Genomic DNA, 23,395 nt, shown 5'->3' on the forward strand with positions numbered 1-23,395 from the left:
TGACAGCCACTCACTTCAGTGACAGCCACTCACTTCAGTGACAGCCACTTCATGCCCTATATATCATTTTCTGCTCTGCTCAAGGATACCTGGCTCTTACATAGTAACACAAGGACCTCTCAGTGGGTCCACGGAAGAAGAATCGGCTTGGAGACAAAGTACCATTTTCCACACTTATCTTTCAATACCTTCATTTCAGGCTAATTTTTTAACAGGTCCTTTCAAGAGATGGGCATTTTTAAAAATCACCTGCTCGAGACAGAAAGACTTCCTTGTCTTCCCAGATGTGGCTTTCAGAGTCTTCTGAATAAAGGGACACACACGGTAGGCTGCTTTCTTTAAGTAAATAATTAATGGTTTCAGTCACAATGTATTTATTCTCACAACAACCCTATTGGGAGGTACTATAATTGCCCCCCATTTCACAGATAAGTGAACTGAAGTACAAAGAGGTTGTCTGGCAAAGGCCGTGTTTGTAACTGGCAGGACCGGGATCTCAATCAGTTCCAACTCCTGATCAATGCCGAAAACCACTCTACTTCTGCTAAACCTCTATGACCAGAACGGTTTATTCCATTATTGTACGAGCTCCAATCCTTTCTCCCTTCCAATGCAGAAAAGAAAGTATTATCTTCAGTGAAGCCAGGTCTAACCACCAGAGCAGTGGTCCTCAGCGGCCCCCCCCACCCACCCAGGGGACACTTGGCAGTCTGGAGATACTTTTGATTGACTGGATAGGGGCGGGGGATGCTGCTCAACATCCTACAATATACAGGGCAGCCCCCGCAATAAAGAACTGTCCAGAACAAAATGTCAATAATGACAATAGGTTAAGTCCTCTCAGGACAAAGATCTTCCCTCCATTCCTTTTCTCCACCACTGCCTTCAAGTCTATTGACTCTTTGCACCCAAAACTATTGAGGAGACCAACTTTCTTAAAGTTTCTTGCTCTTCCTCGACCTGACCTCCTCCCTGCAACCCCTGCCCCCCGAAAACTAACTGATTTATGTAGTCCTATCTCTACACTTGTACTCAGCTCATTCTACTTCATCTAATGCCTGCACAGGCTCCAAAAGCTCTTTCAAGTAAAGTGTTGCCTGAGAAGACCAGCCTGCAGCAAGTATTTCCTCCTCGCCAGTCGGCCAGTTAAAATGCACCCCAGCTCACATGTTTGATAATTGTGGTCACTGCCACTGCATTCCCACCGTGTGCTCCAGACTTTGGCCAAGCATTGGATATTTACTGATATCCTCAAGACAACCTCAAATAAAGACACCGTTCTCTCTGTTTTCCCCCACGACAAATCTGAAGCTTAGAGAAGTTAAAGGAATTCAAACGCTTCAGCCTGAGAAGTGGGAGAGCCCGGATTCAAGTCTGTATACAGCTGACTACAAAGCTCGGGCTCTTTCTGAATGGGTCCCAGTGCCAGGCATAGGAAAAGCTCAAGTCTCACACAAACCTTCAATTCTCCCAAAGTACCTTGGCAGAGTGTTCAATAAACACCCACTGATAGATTGATCTCACGGTAACAACCTCTCTGGAGTTCAGAGGTCACTCTGCGAATGAGGTTCCCACCATACAAATTTCTCTTTTATTACCCCCACACATAAACACATCATTCTTGATTTTCCCCACTGCATGTGTGTGTGTGTATATATATATATACATATACATATATATATGTATATATATATATTTAACAGCTTTATGAAGGTATAATTGACATACCATAAACTGCACATATTTAAAATGTGCACTTTGGTAAGGTAAATCTGACATATATACATAATCCTGAAACCGTCTCCAAAATCAAGTAAATGAGATACCCATCGCCCTGAAAAATTTCTTCACAGTCCTCTCCTTACCACCACCCCCATCTACCCCCAGCTATACCCAGCCAACGGCTGATCCGCTTTTTGTCATTGTAAATTAATTTGCATTTCCCAGAATTTTACATAAAAGGCATCATATAGCACATATACTCTTTTTTTTCCTTTGGCTTCGTTCATTTAGCATAATAGTTTGAGACTCACCCATGTTAAGATGCTTCAATAGTTCATTCCCTCTTACCGCTGGATATTATTCTATTGTATGGATATGCCACAGTCTAGCCATCCAAATGGTGAGGGACATGTGTGTTGTGTCTAGTTTAGGGATATTACAAGTTGCTATGAGCATTAGTGTACAAGTCACCATTCTCTTTTAAATACGGCTGCATCCAAAGAAGAATTTTGCCAGGTCATGAAACTGTGTTAAATTTGAACCCTTTTTCCAGCACCGAGCATGCTCTCCTATTGAGTACACATTGCAGAAATGGCTAGGAGCATGTTCTTCCAGGACAGATGGCTTGTCTTATCATTTGGACTCTTCCCTTAGTAATAATTTAACCTTACTTCATTTTCCTTATGTGTAAAATCAAGATACCAGAACCTCCTTCACAGGGCTGTTACAAAGATTAACTGATGATGATAATCCATACACAGTCATAACCTGCTGCCCAGCATATGGTAAGTGTTCAATAACTATGTGATATGATTACTGTTAACATGAATATCTATTGGGAAAAATGACTAGGCTTCATTATGCCTTCAAACAGAAATTCCTATTATTTCTGCCAAATTCCTCTATAGTGATTTTACCTAAAAGTAATCACACCACCACTTCGAAATCAGACAGCATACAAAAGATGATCTAACACAGTGCTTCTTAAACTTTTTTTAAATTATGCCTCCTTTGGGCGGGGGGAAGCTTTTAATAAAAGTCTCAGAAGAGGGGCGCCTGGATGGCTCAGTTGGTTAAGCGACTGCCTTCAGCTCAGGTCATGATCCTGGAGTCCCGGAATCGAGCCCTGCATCGGGCTCCCTGCTCAACAGGGAGTCTGCTTCTCCCTCTGACCCTCCCCCTTCTCATGTGCTCTCTCTCTCTCATTCTCTCTCTTTCAAATACATAAATAAAAAATCTTAAAAAAAAAAAAAGTCTCAGAAGAATTGACACATTGTGCCTAAAAACACATCAAATATAAGCTTTTCCCCCAGCGTCTAATAGGACAGAACCAGTGAGGACATGTTGCAACCTTCTAACTAGCAGCTCACTATGAGTCACCTGATTATTCATTCATCAGAGAGAAGTAAATGAATGGATTCGGTGAAACCCAACTAGTTTCCAGGAAGACTGTGATAAATAATTCTTGCACACTGGTTTACTTAACCCCACCCCGCCCCCCATCAGCCTGGCCCCTAACATCCACCCCTGTACCTCCCTGCCCGTGTGCAGGCAAGTCTGAAAAGGGAGTGTTCGGAAGGCAAGTAATCGGCCCTGGTGGAGAAGAAATGTGCTCTATAATTTCAGCCTGGGTGACCATCTGTGAGGAGGCCAGCAAGAGATCCTGCACTGGGCGGCCTGACCTCGAACAGTAAGCTTCCCACTAAGAGATGATGGGCACACTGCATAGACACTGATGTAATCGGAAGAACGGTAGGACAGGGCAAAGTGTCAAGGAATTCTCCTAGAGGAGAGAGCCTGGAGGGGGACTTTGTGTGAGTTTCCGACTCTGGCTGGGAATGAAGTGCCCGGTGGGTTTGGTACATGCAGCTGGAGAGCTCAGGAGGTGACTCGGTCAGCTGGAGAAGAGCTCCTGGGAGTGAGAGCCAGCTATGCCCTGCTACCAAACAGGCCTGGGGGTATGACTTAGGTTCCCAAAACAGAGGATGCAGAGCAGAAACACCCTCATGGATGCTCTGCTTTCTGATTACAGTATGCAGAGGGCTGCAGGATAGCTTCATGCAGACACGGCGGAAAGGCTAGTCTCTCTTCCCAGTGCATCTGCTCCTCAAATCCCTGCCTTCTCTCAACAGTCTTGCCCAACCCCCCATGACTAGGTCCCCAATTCATGTTCCCATCACACCTGTCAGCTGCCCTCAGACATTTACCATAGTAAATACACAGACTTGTATGATCATCTGATTGTCTGTTCCCCAGCTACACTGCACGCTCTAACAGGGCTATCTTTTTGCTCACCACTTATATCCTTGGCACTCAGCCCAATGCCTAAGGCACATAGTAGGTGCTCAATAAATGCATGCTAAATTAATGAATGTAGGGGCGCCTGGGTGGCTCAGTTGGTTAAGCGACTGCCTTCGGCTCAGGTCATGATCCTGGAGTCCCGGGATCGAGTCCCACATCAGGCTCCCTGCTCGGCAGGGAGTCGGCTTCTCTCTCTGACCCTCCTCCCTCTCATGCTCTCTGTCTTTCATTCTCTCTCTCTCTCAAATAAATAAAATCTTGGAAAAAATTAAATTAATGAATGTAATGCGTTGAATTCACGAATGTTTAATTTCCATTCTTTTGTTCTGCACCTGGGCATGACCAGTAGGCAATCTTCCTATTGAGTACCTACTGTGGCCAAGGATCCAGGGCAGTGCCTGGCACGTGGAGGAATTCAATAAATGTCTGCTCTCTTAAAAAATCTAAAATGATCTGCACCTGAGCAAAAGGCTATCTCTACTCAGGATGTTTAGCTGCTTCAGGAGAATATTCCTTGATGACAATATCTCCCTCAAAACTTCCACACCACATTAACTCGCCCACCCACACACATATAGACATAAATACACACCAGAAACATACAACGTGAGGAGGAAAAATGGAGTTTGGTCAGTTTTGTGGCAAGGAAAACTTACGGAGAAACATCTACCAAATTGGGAGTAAGGTGATAAGAAGGAGTTCAGTTGCCACATAGGAAATAAGGGGGGAAGCCAGATTCTGTGCTTCGGGACTTCCAAAGTAATGTTCTGAGGTTTGAAAGTAATTTACCTTCTTTTGTTCAGCAGTCATACTACCTACCAGTCAAGAAGTACAAGTAGCCAAAATTTCAATACAAAGATGAAGTATCACCTAAGAGCAGCTCATACTTTGGCAAAAATTGCCAACTTCAGCCATAAACTTACAAAGATGTTTCCCTTCACCACCAAGATTTAATTGTCTAAGAACAACTCTGGAGTCAGGCAGAGGGTGGACAAATTTGGGAGCAGGAGTTCTTATTAACCCTAGCATCTCTTCATATGGAGAGAAACCAATTATCTCACTTTATGGTTGAAAAGAGCAGACATCTAAGACTGCTTTATTTTGTGTGAGAATTTCTAGAATTGAAATTTCCTCCTAAAGAGGATCATTATATTTATCTGATACAGAATACTTTTAACATGAGAGTCAAAAACCCATAAAATTTTCCATTCTAAAGCTTCTCATCTATGTGCATATAGCATGATATAGATTAGATAAAAATATGGTAGATAAATATGTGGATAGATGTATGTGTATGGACTGATAGGAATAGATACACATATATATATATGACTGATGGATGAATGGACTGACTGATAGACAGATAAGCAGATGGACAAAATGATTTACATGGGTTGGGCCCAAGGCAAAACTGAATTCAGCTTCCCTCAACCCAGCCTCCAAAGTTTCTATCTTCCTCCCCTTTGCTTCTCTGCACAGTGGTTCCCAATACCCCTCTTTCCTCCAACCCACCAGACCAAAATTTTCCAGGAAGAAAGATCTGATAAAATAATTACCCCTAATGCGCATGTAAATGGCTAACTGAATATGGAGAGGATCCTCAACAGAAAAACACCTATGTTGACCTGACCACGGCCAGGGTCCTAAACCGTGTTACCCAAGTCCTGTGTTTCAGAATGTGAAGAAGGCTTTTAGGATCAGGAGACAGAATCCAGCAGCTCTCAGTACGTGGGTCTAAGCATGTAATCATTCTTTCTCAGTACATTGATGCTATTACTGTCAACTTGGTTAGCTGTGAAGCCCACTTGAACAGAATACCCTTCCCCCTGTGGTCCAACCACAGCTAGCCACGTGAGGAGCTTGTGTGAGATTTGAAAGTAGAAGTGAAGTCCAGTCCATTACTCTCAGACAGTTGGTAAACAGGTGGAAGGTGCCTAATGGGCCCCAGCTTGCCCCTGTCTCCCTCTGCTCTCTCTCCCTTGTCTTCTCAATGATGGCCCTGCCAACGGCAGTGGCCCCAACCCACCACCAGACACTTGGCCACAGATGGCAGAGGTGGGAACGACACAGCCACAGAGGCAATGGCCTTCAGATCCCTCTCATGTGCTTCCTTTCCTGGTCCCTCTTGGATAGCCTCCAGATGGAACTTTCTGTAACCCTCTGACACCCCCCACTCCACCAAGACTTTCACTTCCCCAGCTCCTCTCATATTTGAGGAAGGGCCAATTTCTACAAATCCCTTAATCCCATAACACTCACCAAGGCTCTGCTTCTTGAAACCTGGTTGATAAAGAGGATAATATAGAGAAAAGACCTCAGTCCATACCCGCTGTACATACTACTGATCCCATTTGTGGAATCACTTGGAATCTCATGCAACTAGACCCAAGGACCGGAAAACTGCCCGCTAACGAACGTGCATCTACAGTCCCACACATATGACCCATCTGCACGCCAGCACCACACTGAACCCCTGCCAGTCTCCACACCAATCTGACTATCACAGCAGATAGCTCTCTACTGTGCACCAAGGGCCCCAAATGGCTAAGTTTCCAATATTTTGCTAGTTGAACAAATAACTCTTGAGTAATGATGAGTGACGTCCTTCCTGTGAGTTTGGTTCTCACCCAAAAGATAAATCTTCCCAGATTCCATTTAGCCAAGTACCAGTAAATTCATTTATCAACATGTATTAAACCAGTGGTCACCAACTGGGTTCCTGAAAGCTGATTCTGGCCCACAGGCATGTTTGGTTTGGCCCTCGGACTTTTCCAAAGCTTTGGACTGGTTCCAGTGTTTGAAACACTGGGGGATTTCCCTCAAGAGTCCACATTTCCAACTTGTAAAAGACCGGACAGTCTTGCCCCCTTCCCGCCCCAGCCCCACTTTCCCACGTGGCAACCATCTCAGTGTCCACTGCGCACTCCATGTACTACTATCTGCTTAGGCCCTGAGAACATTTGGGGTTGCAGCCACCGACTTGTATTCATTCTTAGGAAGTCTGTACTCACGGGCCTCCAAGGCTTGAAGACATAGCCTTTGTGTGATGTCTCCATTCCCTCAACTGTTTTATCCTGGGATGTTTCTCAGCTGGTGACTTGTGGTTTTCTGTAGTCCCTGCCAGGGAGGGCCCTTTACGTCTGGGGTTGCCAGAAATGCCTACGTTTTCCAGGTCACAGTGTTGCACAGTTCTTATGTCCAAGTAGAGGTGATTAAGAAGAGGCACACACCTTAAGCAATCAAGGGGCCGTATCAACACGTCCAAGAGCAGGCTGTAACATCACCCAGCTCGGCAGCTCCAAGGAAGAATCACCCTGTCAGAGCCTGTGGAGCACGTCTGTTACTCTCCCCCGAGGAGAGCAGTTTAAGGAAGATATATATATATATATATATATATATATATATTCTATTATTCAAAACACTGGCCAGTATTGTTTTCTCTTTCTTTACATCATGAGACAGCAAAAGGAAAAGCAGAAACGGCTGCACAAGGGATGTTCTCAAGCGAGAGTGCTTGGCAGGCCAGATGCCCAAGCCTGAAAGAAGAAAGCAGGAGCATCAGAAAGACATGCAAAAACTCCACGAAAAGTCCAATTCCGCAAACTGTGGTCGGGCACCTGGGTAAGCGACTTCCCTCCTTGCTGCCCTGGTTTTCTGGTCTACGATCAGTCATCAGAAGAGCACTGCAGTGGGAAAGAAGTAAGCACTGCATGCAAAGCGCTCAGCAGACGGGCTGGCACACACGTTCAATGAAGGCTCAAATTACTGTTATTGTATTATTATTATCAGCAAAGACAATTCGTGCCAAAATCAAAAGCACATTCCACCCGAAGAGGGAGAGGGATGCCTTTGGCAGCCACTCCAGTGGCTGTGAATCAAGACCTTTGTAAATCACGATCTGTACGTTGGGGCTTGTTTGGGATGCAGTTTGGAGACTGTTTGTGTTTGGTTTGGTTTAAGAGTAACCAGCAAATACATTTGCTAGAAAATGTGGTAATAAAACTGTTCATCTGTGTAGAAACATGGTGTGGCTCATTAGACACCTAAAACCATTTCATAACCTACAAGGTTTCATACCCTAAACTTTCTACCCAAATGTTCAAACAGAAAATAAGAGAAATGCCCCCATGACCGGCTCGGCACACCCTGGGATTGGGGGTAGGACTGGCTAGGTCTCTGGGAAAGTTTGAAAAGCACTCTGTTCAACCTGAACCTCAAGATTCAACCACAAGTCATCTGAAAAGGGGCAAGCTCAGTGAAATACTCATATGTTTAGTTGGTCGGCCAAGTAGCACCCCAAGATTTTAAAAGCACAGGCCGGTTTCTGGTTCAGAGCCCAATAAACTAAGAGTTGTTCACCTCCAAAGACTTGCATTTCCATTTTGTCCCCCTCAAGATAAACTAATAGCAAGGACATTATCCCCACTTTACAGGACAAGAATCTGAGTAACTAGGTGCAATGAAGAAAATGCTTTGATTGGATTTATAAATTTCAAAACCCCAAGGTATTATTACCTTGATAAGGAAAGAAATTCCACCAGAAACTTGGAGAGGGGGAAATGGTTCGTAATGGTAGAGCTTCGTTAACAAAACTTTTTTGTAAAAAAGACACCCACAGTCAGGTAGCATCCATTTGTTAACTGAAGGAACATCCCACATTCAATGACTTTTTTCTAGCTTCATGATCATTATGAGCTCTATGCCTCAACAATCCTTCCCCAATTAACACAGATTCTATGAAAAGATCATTTGGTGCCTGATAACCTACAATGAAGGCTCATTCATTGACTTGCTCAATATTTAGGCAGCGGCCTACGGCATGTCAAGCCCTTGTTAGCCTAGAGGTCCAAAGATGATTAAGCCATAGCCCAGTGAGGGAGAGAGAATTGCAGACACAGACTTCACAAGGCAAGGCACTTCATGCTTCACAGAAGGATCGCTCAAGGGCTCAGGAAGCAGAGGAGGACCTGACCCGGCCAGCCTTACCTGGGGCATTATCACAAGACTCAACAAAATGAGGGCATTTGATCTAGGTCTACGTCAATCAAGGGAATGTTACCAGCTGGTAGAAGGAGGGGGGTTTTCCAGGTATTCAAAGCAGAAGGAATAGCATGTTATTAGCCCAGGGATGTGAGACATTCATGAGTAACAGAAGTGAGGATGAGTTGGGAAGAATGATTACGGCCAATTTAGGAAGAACTATGTCTCGAAGCTTGAGTGTTTTGCCCACAGCAAAGGGGCAGATATAAAAAGCTTTTTAACAAGAAACTGGCCTAACTGGATCAGTGTTTCAGAAAGAGAAGTTCTAAATGTGGACTAAAGAAAGCAGGGATCTGCATGCTAGACTATTCATCAAAGATAAGAATGTACAATTTATTCCGTTTAACATTCTTCTGTTACTTACCCATGTCCTCTACCCCAACCACCTCATAACTATTACTGGGTCAGTATAAATTCATCAACTCAAAGTAATAGGGATGCCAAGCTTTCTGGAAACTCAAAGGTGCAAATGTGGAAAACGGAAGCAAAAAAACGTCTCCTCTCTACCTGAAAGGAAAAATTAAATGCAAACTTTCTGACAGATGATGGCTTCTATAGAGCTTTTTTTTTTTCTTTTTTTTAACTTGAGTTACTTTTAAAACTTGACATCACTGACAAGCACAGATGAGGTGGGGAAAATTTTTTTTTGAACATATTAAAGATGATAGAGATGAATCAACTGGCAGTTATAGTAAAAAAAAAAATTCAAGTTCCCTTTTAAAACAAAGAAGCACATATCTGCTTAGTAACTATAGTGCTCATCAAGGCAATCACACATCATTCAAAATGATCACAAACCCGTATTTTCCATTGCAGTTCCTTTAGAGGTTTTTGTATGAAAGGTGTACACTTCAACAAGGCTGGCAAGGCTCACTGAAAGCAGCTACTTAGTTATTTTTCTGCCTCTCACAAAAGTGGATGAAGCATTTTCCTAAGCTTTGCTGAAGCCCTCATCACAGGATCACACTGTGGACAGAGTTGAAACACGGCAAGTGACGTGACCACCGGGTTCGCTCCATTTGCGGATATTCCCGCCACGTGCAGATGTTTTGCTCTCTGGAGTCTTGGAAACAAATTACTTTATTTATCAGTGGGAAAACGGAGGAGTCTGTTTAACGGGGACAGACCAAATACCCTCTTACAGACAACACTGCAGTCTTTCTTCTAAGTTCTGGCCTTGAGTTTGCAACCGGACTCACCTGGGCGATCACAAGCCTAATTCAGAAGACCGAAGGTTTTACTAGAAGTATTAACTTCTCAGGTCTTATATTCCTATTATTTACACAGAGAGGAACATCATACACTTAGTAAGGCTGGAGATACATGCTTTTAAATATGCCTCCAGATGGGAGTCTTTGAAAAGACTCAACTCCCCGGAAGCCAATGGATTACATTCCAGAAGCTCTCTAAAGTAAACACAAGGACAGATCAAGTGGGGAACAAAATGGTAGCAACAAACAGGCTAAGAAAGGCCAGGAATACCATGATTTCACAGAGCTGTGTGAAGGAAGGGGAAAAAAAAAAAAAGTGTCAATTCTCTATTTCTTCTCCAGCTTCAAATCAGAAAAATGTTAAAGGTTTTAAATCAGAGGCTTCAGCAAATGAATCTAAGAATCTTATACATGTTGTAAAACTGCATACTGTTAAAGCATTCAGGAAAAAAAAACAACTCTACATTTGAACCTACACCTTGGGAATTAACTAAAGAAAGTGTGGCTCTAATCATACGTTCTGCAAACCAAGTACAATCAAAGATGAGTTTTTAAGAACTCGAGCATATCGGGGGGGGGGGGGGGGGATCAGAAAGATAAAATGTAGTGCGTGAGCATGTTTTCAATCTCCTCTTGTCCCGGTTCTTGCAATGGGGCAGTGGGGCTGCAGAAAGGAGCTGAAGCCCTTGCTCTGTCACTAAATACCTGCCTGACCTTGGACTTGGGTCTGAAATTGCTCTTGGTCTCAGCTGTTCCATTTGGTGAAAAAGAGAGCTCATGAGAAGGAGATGAGAAGAAATTGAACTCAAGAGTCTAAAGGCAATTCTAGTTCTAATAAGGCTACTCTCCTGAACAGTCTTATAAGTTCGTCTTGCTTAGCCCCCACACCTGTTTGAAATTCAGAGTTTCTAGATGTGCTAGATAATCAGCTGCTTGCAGATGGAGTTAAACTTTCTGAAGAAAACGTTAAAAAAACAAAACACTTAAAACCTAGTACCAAGACACTTTGCCGTCCAGTATTTGTTTGAAAAATGTTTGCTCCTAAGTGACGAAGCCAAATGGGAAAAAGACAGATGCCATCTCTAAGTCTCTGGTAGATTGTCTGCAACATGGCCACAGCAGTCCTTTCCCCATATGCCTGATGCTGACCAGTCCCCTCCCTCATGGACTCTGGGTTTAGTCAGGTGGCCTGTTTTGACTGAAAGAATGTGGTGGAAATGACAATGGCAAGGCTTTCAAGCCTAAACTGTGAGAAGCCTGGCTGTTTCCACTTATGGCCTTCTTGGGACACTGCCGTCACACAAACAGGCCTGCGCTAACCTGCTGGAGAGGCCTTCCCCCAGGACTACCTAGCCCCGCTCTCTCGCCCCCGCGGAGCGTCCGGCTCCTAGCGAGTGCTCACAAGGTGGCAGATCTTACTTGGACAAGCAGAGCACGCACTGACCTGAAGAGGCAAGCAGTGTGAAGTAACACAGAAGAATGAGAAAGGACACACTGGCAAGATGGACGTGAGCTCCGCAGTGTTCACTGGCTGACGACTGTCTGGCTTGGGAGACCTGCTGGTTCTCTGTTCCTTGCCCAGTTCTCTCCAGTTCGAACAGAGCACAGCCCTGTGCCCCGTTTCAGGTGTGGACAACACACGCCACAGCTGAGGACATCAGACCCACACAAAGGGGTTTCCTCCCAGAGCAGCAGTCAGATCAATACTACCTGGAAATTATGGGAATTAGCCTCCCCCAATTACTAAAATTGCCAAGCAACTATCCAGAGATCTTATCTCAGCAGGGATAAGGCCAGTTAAATGCTGGCTGGTTTTTAGAAATTGCATATTAAGTCAGAGACCTTATCTTGAAACGGGCCTACTTCTGCTGAACTCTCTCCCAGCTTGCTAACAGCTGTGCTGATCCGTGATTCACAGGCCCCATGCTCTCAGCGTTGCAAGGCTGGAGCAAGCGAGTGAGCACTGTGGAAGGGAAGGAAGTCATTCATTTCTTCACTGTGGAAGGTGAGCTTGTGTCGCCGTCCATAAGAAGTGGCCACCAACGCTTGGTCATAGAGCAGCTTCGGCAACACTCACCACCACGGTCTCTGACTACCTGAGGCAGCGCCTCACTGCAATGTCTTCAGATCTTTAGAAATACACTCTCATTTCATCTTCATATGGAAGATACTATTATTCTCATTTCATAGCTCAGTAAATCAGTTCAGCAAGATTGTGTGGCCGCAGGACTTATATATGCCAGGGCTGGGCCGGGACCGCGGGTCCGGCGGACTCCACAAAGTCTGAGTTCTTAACAATTCCTAAAATAAAGTGGTCAGCTTCTTCTTGGCATCTTGAAAGAGAACTCAAAAATGTAGATACACTTTCAAAATCTTGTCTTGAAGAAAAAGCACATTGGTTTTTGTGTCCACGTGGCTAACGTGGTAACATGATTGGCTAATGCAACATTACAGACAAAGAAACACTAAAAATGATAAACTTGCATAACATCCCTGTCTGAATAAAATCCTGCCTCTTTTCAGGTGGCAGAACATGTTACAAAAGCACATTATTCCAAGTGCACATGCTTGACAAACAACAAACACTCAATTTTTAAAATAATCTTTAAAGGTGAATATTTCTGATATTCAATGAACAAGAGATCTGTCTCAAACTTCCCAGGAGAGCTGTTTGTATTATTACTATTCCTGTTGTTGTTTTGCTGCTGTTGTGATTTGTTCAGAAGCCCTGTGGCTTCGACTCCTGCCATGCTGGAACACTGGGCCAAGCTAACCTGCTGGGGAGGTCTTCCCCCTGAACACCCACCCTCCCCCACAGCAGGACGCCTGGCTCATAGCAAGTGTTCGCTCAATGGCAGGTTTTACTTGGATAAACCCAGCTTGGACCAGCTGGAAGAAGCAAGTAGTGTGAGGTAACCCAAGACAATGAGAAAGGACACAGGAGGCTGAAAACAAGCCACCTAGATCTTTCCACTTGCCTGCGACTTGTCTTTGTCGGTATTATGTGGCAGAGGTCAACTTCCCACCTGTGATACTTTGCAGAGGGAGGCAACAACCTGTCGTTTTTAGCTTAGGGTTTCTTCACACAGAACCGAAGGGTAGCCTTATAGCTGGCACTCCGGCGGTGTCGATCATAAACAGATCTACAGGCGCCCACGTGATCTACAGCCGGTGGGTGCCCTGGCTGCCCCTGTTTTGTCATTCTGATTCCATTTCCTCCTCTCTAGGCTGGTTGTCTCAGAACTCCGGCTGGAGGCCAATATTGCAAACCTAGCATTCTCTCCCTCTTGCAAATCATAGAATTCTCCTGTTTAGCTGAAAATAAAGCAAAAGGTGTTGTGGCAAGTGGCCAAGTGTGTACTTGGCAGGAGGACAGATTTAGAGTTAGTGGAGATGGACCGGCTGAGAGGTGTTGCAGAAATCAAGTGAACACCAAGACAGGTCATCTGGATGGCCAACTTTAACCTCCGGGAAATAGCTTCTCAAGAAGAGTTGAAAGATACTTTGTAGCAATGTCATGGGCATTTGCAAGGGTTTTGTTTTGTATAGTATTGTACCATGCACAATACTATGAAATGATTCATGGTCAGACCCAGCATGAAGCCTACCTCTAGGAATGTAATAAGTAATAATCCTTCTGTACAGGCTACCTGCCATCCAGGCCTACTAGAAAGGTTTGTGCTATATTAGCTAATTTAATTCTGACAGGAACCTCTTCATGAACTGGATGCTATCCTCGAATACCCGCTTCATCCATGGGAATGAGGCTTGAAGCAAAAAAATGTGACCACTTTTATACTGTTACTATTGTCAACAGATGTATCTGGTTATGTCCAAGTTTAAAGTAACCATAAAAAATGTGGATTATTTTTAAACTTCAGCAAATTTAATTTATACAGAAATATAACACTGATGACATATTTTTACTCCAGGAATATATTTTCAAAACCTTTTATTTTACTTACTTTACTTTCTTCTGACAGACCCAAGATTGTAAAAGCACATCATAAATTTCTGTGTGTGTGTATCATAAATGAATGCATGCACACACATACACCTAGGATAAGCATGATGGCTATTTCAAAAAAATACCTCTAAAACACTGGAAGTTCTCTCTCTCTTGTAGGATTTTTGTTTATGTAGTCAATCCACTCAAATAAATTAAGAGTTTGGCATAAAGATCTTTTAAATTAATGTAAATTAAAGTTACTTTTCTTTCAGAAATCTCAGAAGGTGGGATTAACTGGGGATTACCCAAGAGTTGAAAACTCAAAATTGAAAATAACTGATTTAAGAAAAATTGAAAACTGATCTCTGAAGAAAGGCATACCATCTGGGAAAAGATTCAATTTTTGGATTCCAGTATCAATATAAATATAAATAATCTCTGAAACTTCAGAGTTAAATCCAAACGAATGCTTTTATAACTGCTATGTGCAAATTCGTACGAATTCTATTTTATCACATATAAATAGCATACTAGAATCACCAGAACAGCACCTATCAATACAGTTAAGTGGAGAAGAAAGAGACAAGGGCAAGAACTTTCTGGTAATCTCCCGACATATATTGAATTGAAATTACTTACTGCAAATGGAGCCTAGTGTAACTTTCTCTCCCACCCGGCTAGAAAAGGGATCTCAAGAGGTGTGAGCACTAAAAAGGGAAAAAAGACTTTACATAAAATATCCAATCTAAATATAAAACCATATAAAATATTAAGACTGTGATTTGAATGTTCCTGAGACTGTTTTAAAGCTTCCATTTATGATCTGACCCTTTCAGCCTAAATGCTAATTTATTTGTTTTGAAGTAGCTTTTATGAACAAAACAGGCTCTCATTTTGGTCGTCTAAGTGGATGTAGTAAACACAGTTAAGCTGTGAAAGTAAGAATTTAAGTAAATAAAAATAGTGTCAATAAAAAGCTACTTCAGTCTGCAAATGATTCCGTCATTCAATTATTGTAAATTGGTAGGTAGTGCATTCTGCAGTGTCTGTCAGCATTCCCTTCCTTCGGACTGAATAAACAGTTGAAGAATAAATAATTGTGCCTGCACCTGGGCTCAGGAGCCATTTTTATAGATTGCTAATGACAATGTATTAATATGCTGTTCTGGTGATTCTAGTATGCTATTTATATGTGATAAAATAGAATTCGTACGAATTTGCACATAGCAGTTATAAAAGCATTCGTTTGGATTTAACTCTGAAGTTTCAGAGTTAATAACAAAAACTGCATAGTTTTTTGTGTCGACACCGTGATGGTACAACACCCTCTACTACGCTCTGGAAGACAAGGCAGGAGTAACGATGCTGTGGGTATTTACTATTCAGACCTCCATGACAGAAAGAGACAGCTTTGTTTGCTTGTGTTTTCCAAAGAAAATAAGTCAGGTGGTGACCATTACCATCACAAAATGGTGGAGGGTAAGGCTCAGAAAGGGACTGTTTCAATTAATAAATGATGAGTCAGGAAAAGAATAACCCCAATGGAAAATGGGGATGGCGCTTCTGCTTGCTACGGGAACTCTCCTGGTCCCTGTCCTATTCTGTCTTTCCACCCATCCATTCGGCAAATGTTCCACAAAGGACTAATGCTATACTTGGTCCCCGGGGTTTTAAAAACTTGTCAAGACCGACAGGTTCCTTTTCTGTATAATTCTAACAGGTCTCTTTGGGTGGAGAATGTGATAATGATATTCTTATCATTACTTTTAATCAGCAACAGTTCCCACTCACTGAGCACCCACTGCACAGGAGGCACTTAAATCCTTAAAACAATCCTGCTGCACTTTACAGCTGAAAAGCTCTGACAGGTTAAGCAACTTGCCCAAGGTCCTGCCTACAGAGGGAAGTAGGTAAAAAGAAGCCAGGATTCAAATCCAGGCTCTCTTCACAGAATGCAACACCACCTCTCCCTGGCTCCCCTAACCGCAGGCCCACCACAGCAAAAAGAGGAAGGAATTAATCAGAGCTCACTTTGAGGGACGATTAGCCAGCCCACCTGAATTTCCTCATCTGTAAAAGGAAGAAAAAAATCACATCCACCTCAGAGGTGTGCGGTGAAGGTCAAATAGTTGATAACAGTACAGTTCTTAGTCCCCTGACATATCCTAGGTGCTCAGAAAATATTAACAATTGTCATTGTTTCAAGAAAGGGAAGTTTCAATGATAGTGAACAGCTTCAGAATAGAGAAGACAGACTTACATGAAACCATTTTGAAACCCGTTCAAGATGTAAGAAATGTAAGTCATTTTTCCCATTCCAGAATACCTATAATTTGTTCCACATAATTTAGCATTTCATTATACATCACCTTACACTGTTACCTCATTGTCTGACCCAGCAAGGCTCTGGCTTACCCCAGGGCATGGCCCCCTTTTGTCTCTCTCTGTCTGTCCTAGTCCCCTGTGACCAGACCCCCAGTACTTGTTGACTTAACATCAATTAATATTTGCACTCAAAGTCTTACTTACAGGAAACATAACGGGATGAGATCAAAAGCAATGTAGAAATTGGTTTATTCGAGAAACGGATCTGGCTATCCGTGTTTTCTGTTCATCCAGCCTAATCATATCAACATCTGTTCACAAGTATGTCAGGATTTTAGCAAAACACTTGACAAGATCTTTCCAGTCTGCCTCATAGCATGATGAAGAAATGGAGAGGGAAAACTGTCAGTGGGAACTCTGACCCAAAGGGACCTACTAATGGGTCTAAGTCAACTCAAAGCAAGCAGGTCCACAGAGATGCACCAAAGAGTTCTTCCTGCTGCTGGTCTGTCAACAAAGCCATCACAGACACCAGGGGCATGTGCATGTTTACCAAATCTGAGGGAAGCCTGAAGCTGAGAGAGAATGATCTGACAGATTTCAGGGGCAGAATACAAAGCTATCTCATCAGCTGGAATTTGGGGCCAAATCCATTAACAAGAAATTTAATACAGGGGCGCCTGGGTGGCTCAGTGGGTTAAGCGTCTGCCTTTGGCTCACGTCATGATCCCAGAGCCCCGAATCGGGCTTCCTGCTCAATGAGGAGTCTGCTTCTCCCTCTCCCTCTGCCCCAGCTCGTGTGTGTGCGCGCACGCTCTCGCTCTCTCTCTCTCTCAAATAAATAAATAAAATCTAAAAAAAAAAAGAGAAACCAAAAAAGGAATTTAACATAGAAATATGTAAAAGTTGTGGTTAATCTACCAAACAGGGGGCGCCTGGGTGGCTCAGTCAGTTGAGCGGCTGCCTTCGGCTCAGGTCATGATCCCAGAGTCCTGGGATCGAGCCCCAAATCGGGCTCCCTGCTCGGCAGAGAGCCTGCTTCTCCCTCTCCTTCTGTCTGCCGCTCTGCCTACTTGTGCTCTCTCTCTGTGTTAAATAAATAAATAAAAATCTTAAAAAAAAAAAATCTACCAAACAGGATAGAGATGTTTAATTAGTAGCCCATGCAGAAATCTTTCCAAGATTTTCACTGATTGTAACTACACTATGAATTAGTGAGATAAGGTTACCCACACGCTAACTGATTAATTTTAGGTAACCCAAAGAGAAATGAAACAACACTCCCATCAATTAAGCACACAGCAGTAGGCGTTCATCATAGATAGATAAGCACTGAAGGATCTGGTAAAAATAATTCGTTCAGAGAGAGGGACCCACTCACTTCCAGGGCCTGTTATACGTTTTTATGGATTTGCAGATGAATAGGCTCCCAGAAGATAAATCTTACTCACATTCCCATTCAGTTCCTTCAACAGCCATGTGCGTTCTTATGGTTAGTGCCCTGAGCTCACCAGGTTAACAATTATTACTGGTATCCTCACTGGCAGGCAAACAGAATGATCCGACTATAGAAGCCTAAGGGCGGGCTAACTCAGACTCCTATAAAATTTGTTTGGTGATTTTCTCCGAGCTGCAGCAATTTTTTTTTTTCACTCTTTCCTATAAGAAATAGCCACTTGATATCCCAAAATAAATCTTAACACACAGGCCTGGTTCACTACTACATTTACAATAAGTTTCACTGGGAAATGTAATAGGATTAGATCTCACTTGGGACATGGTGTTTGCTGTGATGTGACAACATCTTTTAATAGTGTCTGCAATTAAAGGTAGGAGGAGACACAGTATTTTTTGCTGTTTTAAGCAGAGGAAGTGGGAGAGGGATGGAGACTGGCAGAAGTGCCAGCACAATACCTTGCATTCTGGATCAGGAAGAGATACTACTTTTGAAGTTTTATAAAATGTGCTTAGTGGGTAAAATCACACCAAAAGAAACTGAGACTAAAGTCTGATCCAACAGATGGAAGGAAGTAGAAGAGAGACCCAGGATACATGGAAAAAAGGGAAAGTCTGAAGCCAATAAAGGAAAATCCATGTTCGTGCTCCTTAGCTTTCCATTTAACTCTGCAAAAAAAAAAGCTATGTTTGTACACATTAAAAAAAAAAAAAAAAGAATCCAGCTCAGTTGCTCTAACATGTATTCCACTCTATAATTAATTAAATGGGGGAGATTTAGAACCCATGTGAATTTTTGAGACCACATTGATGAATTTCAGAAAAAGGAGTAAATGTGTATAATATTAATTATAACATATACATAACATTTAATGAGCAATTCCTACAGCCAAATACCGTGCTAAACATTTTGTTTGGATTTCCTTGTCTTCCCTTTCAAGGAATCCTTCAGGGCAGGTACCTGGGGATCAGGCATTCAAACAAGTTTGACTTCAATGGGGAGGGAGGCTTTCCTGCGCTTAACCTTGCCCTTCAGTTAAGGATTAGGCCCCTCAGTCCCCTCCCATCCTCACCTGTAGAATCCTCCAGCCCAGGAGTAGACCAGGCTCAAAGGAGAAAGGGAGAGCCGGATTGGAGGTGAGGAGAGGTGGGACAGAGGTGGAGAAAATCCACAGTAAAGGCAGGGACAAGGAGAGGGAGGGGGGAGAAGGGGGGGAGTCTAAGCTACCAATGGGAAAAGTGCATTTTTCTGAGATAACAACCACAAAAGTTCAGAGGTTGCTCTAGACACGGTAAATCTTTCAGTGTCTTCAAAAGTCATTTTGTGTCCCAGACATTCACCCTTTTTGCTGTTGCAAAGAGAAAGGGACCAGCGACCCGTGAAGGGTCAGGAATGCATCTGAGGGAGCCCCAGCGAAGTTGCAGGGCAGCTATTGTGCTGCAGTGAAGTTCAAAGGAAAGGACCGTCCGGGGCTGCTTGGGGTGGCTGGGCTGCAGCTCGGGCGCTGGGCTCCGGACACCCGGCGGAGGCAGAGCCCCAAGCGAGACTGTCCCTGTGCCACTGAGGGCCGCGGTGCCAGGGAACCCCAACTCCTGCAGGAAGAGGAACTGAAAGACAGGGAGGAGGGGGAAAGGGTGCAGAGAAAGGAAAAAAGAAAAAAAAAAAAACCCTTGCCTTATGGGGTCAAGGCTTTGAATTGAGAGAGCCCAGCGCTGCTTTGGGACCGGGCCAGGGGTGCAGGGCTGAGATATTTACATTTCTTCTAGCTGCCTAAGCCGGGGTGAGGGGTGGGGGGGGACCGAGGCTGGGAAAGAGAAAAAGAAAACAAACCGTGCTCACCATTAAATATTCATGACAGCAGCTTTGCTAAGGCTAATGGAAAGCATATAAATCCCTTTACAACTTTGTTAAATGCAAAAAAGATGGATGAGGGTCACAGCACGCTCTGGGGCAAATTGAGAAGAATATGAAAATCTGGACCACAGGAGGTTGGGATCCAGGAGAGCAGAGCTGGCCACGGGTTTGATTTAGACCCATTCCAGTAGGTGTGGATACCAGTCCTATTCATTTCCAGTGACTACAATAAGTAGTAAAAAAAAAGTAGGTTTTCAATGACCCCACACTCCTAAAGGCCATTTTTCTCATAAAAATTTTTCCCCTCACATATTATGGCATGGTTAACATTTGACAGAAGTTATTGTTTTGAAGTCAAGCTTAAACACAGGTCCTGATTCTTGACACAGATCATCTATCCTGACAAAGAAAACGGGAGGTCCAATCATCTTTGATCTGAGACCTCTTTCCAGTGTTATCTGCAAGAAGACCTTTCAGAAAGCACCCAAAATCTTGGGCTCTGAGACACCAGGCTGTGTAGTATTTGCCCCTGAAGAAGGACAGAGGCAGGAAATTCTAACGTCAAGGCCTGGCTTGACCCAAGCCTCTGTACTTTTAGGAATCTTGGTTGTGCGGTGTCCCACATCTCATACTCTAGCTTTACAAATGGAAGAGAAGCTAATTTATTCACCTTCAGGAAGGGTCAGGAAGACACTGGGAGGCACAATATATACTAAATAATGTTACTAAGGACACAAGTTTCTCATTATTTAAACAAATAAGTTCCTTTGGAAGAAGAAGTTGTTATTTGTACTGCAGGGGGCCTTATTCTGTTTTCTTTTACATTTTATATACTGAAAAAAGAAAATAAATACAACCAAGGTTATGCTTTTGGTTGGGGGAAGATCTAAATGTTCCCATTATTATAATTTATGGGAGAGGGAAGCATATCTCTGAAACCAAACATAAAGTAATTCCAAAAAAATCTTCAGAGAAAAGTCACCAGTCAATACTACAAGGATTATATGATCTCAAAGCCCATAAAACACAAACTTGGCTTCTTTTAAATGTAAAAGCTATTCTCTCTGACAAGGTTTCCAGGACAGATTTCACTTTCCCCTTTACTCTCCCATTCTACAAGGGAAAGGGAATGGTGTCAACTGTGGAGTTTTGAACACTGTCCATTATAATCTTTGGGTACTTTCATTCCTGAGGATGTAGATATCACTGGCTGCCTTCCATGAGTTTTAACAACAAATGTAAACATTAAAAAGTTTTCAGAATGTCTCCATGTCTCTGTTGCTCTCAGCATCTCTGTGTGCACTTCTATTAACACTCGGTAAGTATTCCTCCCTTGCACCTGTCTGTCCCCTCCACGGCGCACACTCCATCTTTGAGCTGTTGGAGGCCAAGGGCTTTACTTACCATCATGCTTAAGAAGTTTGGGTACCTTGTTGATTCCTCAGGAGGCCCAATGTGGGGTGCAGAGCAAATATTCAATAAACGTGAGCTACTATTATAAAAAAAGTGCCTGCTGAGTGAACATTTGACAGAACTTTTGGAGACAGAGATACTTCTTTTAGAAAAATCAATTATTTCCTGAAGTTATTTTTATCTTGTATTCGGATTCCAAAATTGTGTAACCCCATGGAAATTACATGGTAATTTTTGTTTGACTTCATATAGACAGCAAAAATGATTAATAGTAAAATAAAAACAGAATAATAATGAAAATAATAAAAGACTTTACACAGATTTTACTTGGGGCAGGGGTTTGTTTGTTAAAATATTTCAAAAGCAAGGTTCCAATAAAAACTAGAGAGAAGGGAAGGAGAATGAAAACCAGTTTCCAGACAGAATTTTCAATTAAGGAACCAACACATGGAAAAGTCCAAGCTGTTGCAGTGAAATAAACAGGTTCGTTTTTCTTCCAAAAAGTGCATTTTAGGTTTTATTTTGAAAAATAACGTCTCTCTCACAAAAGTAAATAAAATCTTTTTTAAAAAGGAAGGAAGGAAGGAAATAAATAAATAAAGGACACAAATTATTCCCACAATGTCCAGAATTCCTAGGAGGCAATGAACTGTCTTTCAAGGGGGTACACTAGGAATGCCCAGGCTTCTGCTGTACATGGAAGAACACACCAGTGAGCACTGAGCCTCTGGCTGCATGCATTCTCATGCCTTCTAGACCACCACTAGGCTTTGGACAATCCCCTAGGATCAAGCTCAGAAGCCTCCCTAATGATTCAATGATGACCACCGTGAGCAAATAAATTCCCACAAAACAGGGCAAAATGTGTATTTTAACCAAAAAAGAAAAGCCATATATAGTAATGGCAGTAACGGCATTGTAGGATGGATCCCAATAAACTTTTACAGCAAAAATAATGAGTCCTCCTATTCAAGGCCCCATCCCGGGAGATCCTTAAAAGCAGGGTCACCCTATGGTATTTACTCACTGTAGCCTCAGCACAAGGTAAGGCACAGGGAAAGTAACCAATAGTATTCGTAGGATGAAGGAAGAAGTCAGAAAATCAAGCAGGATTCAGCGGATGATTTAGATCTTAATTATTCTGAAAAGCAATAAAACCAGAATTAACATAGGGACTCTGGTAATAAATATCAAATACAATGACAATAAATTTACTTCACAGTTTAAAAAAAAAACAAAAACAGAACCACCTTTCTACTTAGTATTCCTGCTAGGCCCATACTTCAGAGACTATTCCTTACATTTTTATTAATAACCCAGAACTTTCACATTAGCTACAATTAACACCTGTGCCTACAGCCTATAATCTGATTTCATTTGTAGTTTCTTAAAAGATTAAAAACATTTATAAATACCAAAATGCTTCTGTCATAAATTAAGTGATCATTCTGTATACTATTGGCAACATATTTATAGACTACTTTTAATAGTAATATTTTGCATCTCTATAGATAGTTTTATCACCCGTGTGCTTCCCTAAACACTATGATTTAGTCTTGCCCATGTTTTAAAACAAAATTTGTTACATCCTTACGTCATTGTGACTCTACATGTTCCCTTACCAACCCTTTCTTCACATAACTTACTATTTGTTAAAGAATGAGGGGCATTTGACTAGATTCTTAATTTTAAAATTTTAATCATCAGCCTTCCTAGGTCAAGACCGTTTTAGAAAAAAATTTTAAAAATCTCAGCCCCAAAGGTCATCATGAAAGACATTTTACATAATAAATATGTTAGTCATCTTCTAAAAATGAAAGGCGAATAAAGAAATAAAGGCAAACAAGTGGTGGCCTCCAGTTACAATACACATCACATAAGGCCATGCAGGAAAGATTTAAATCACTCTTATTCGTAAGTAGGAAACACTGAGTAATGGATGTATTTAGTTACAAAAAAATTAAGAACAGAAAAACCAAACATCTACATGTGCACAGAAAAAAAAACAAAAAACCAACAAAAAACCCCCACAACTCTCAGTAAAAGACAAAATGAAACACATTAGACTTTGAGAATACAAAAAATAGGGGATTCAATTCAAATATTAAGAACCTACTATGTGCA

General features: G+C 42.4%; 1 protein-coding gene across 2 annotated transcripts in view; it reads right to left on the reverse strand.

Annotated features, from left to right (window-relative positions):
* The window catches only part of EXT1 (exostosin glycosyltransferase 1), a 275,750-nt gene that overhangs the window by 220,738 nt on the left and 31,617 nt on the right, over positions 1-23,395 (reverse strand). The gene's annotated exons all lie outside the window — the stretch shown is intronic.

Source organism: Mirounga leonina, unplaced genomic scaffold (genome assembly GCF_011800145.1).
Source record: "Mirounga leonina isolate KUSES-001 unplaced genomic scaffold, KU_Mleo_1.0 Mir_165, whole genome shotgun sequence".
Classification (NCBI taxonomy): Eukaryota; Metazoa; Chordata; class Mammalia; order Carnivora; family Phocidae; genus Mirounga; species Mirounga leonina.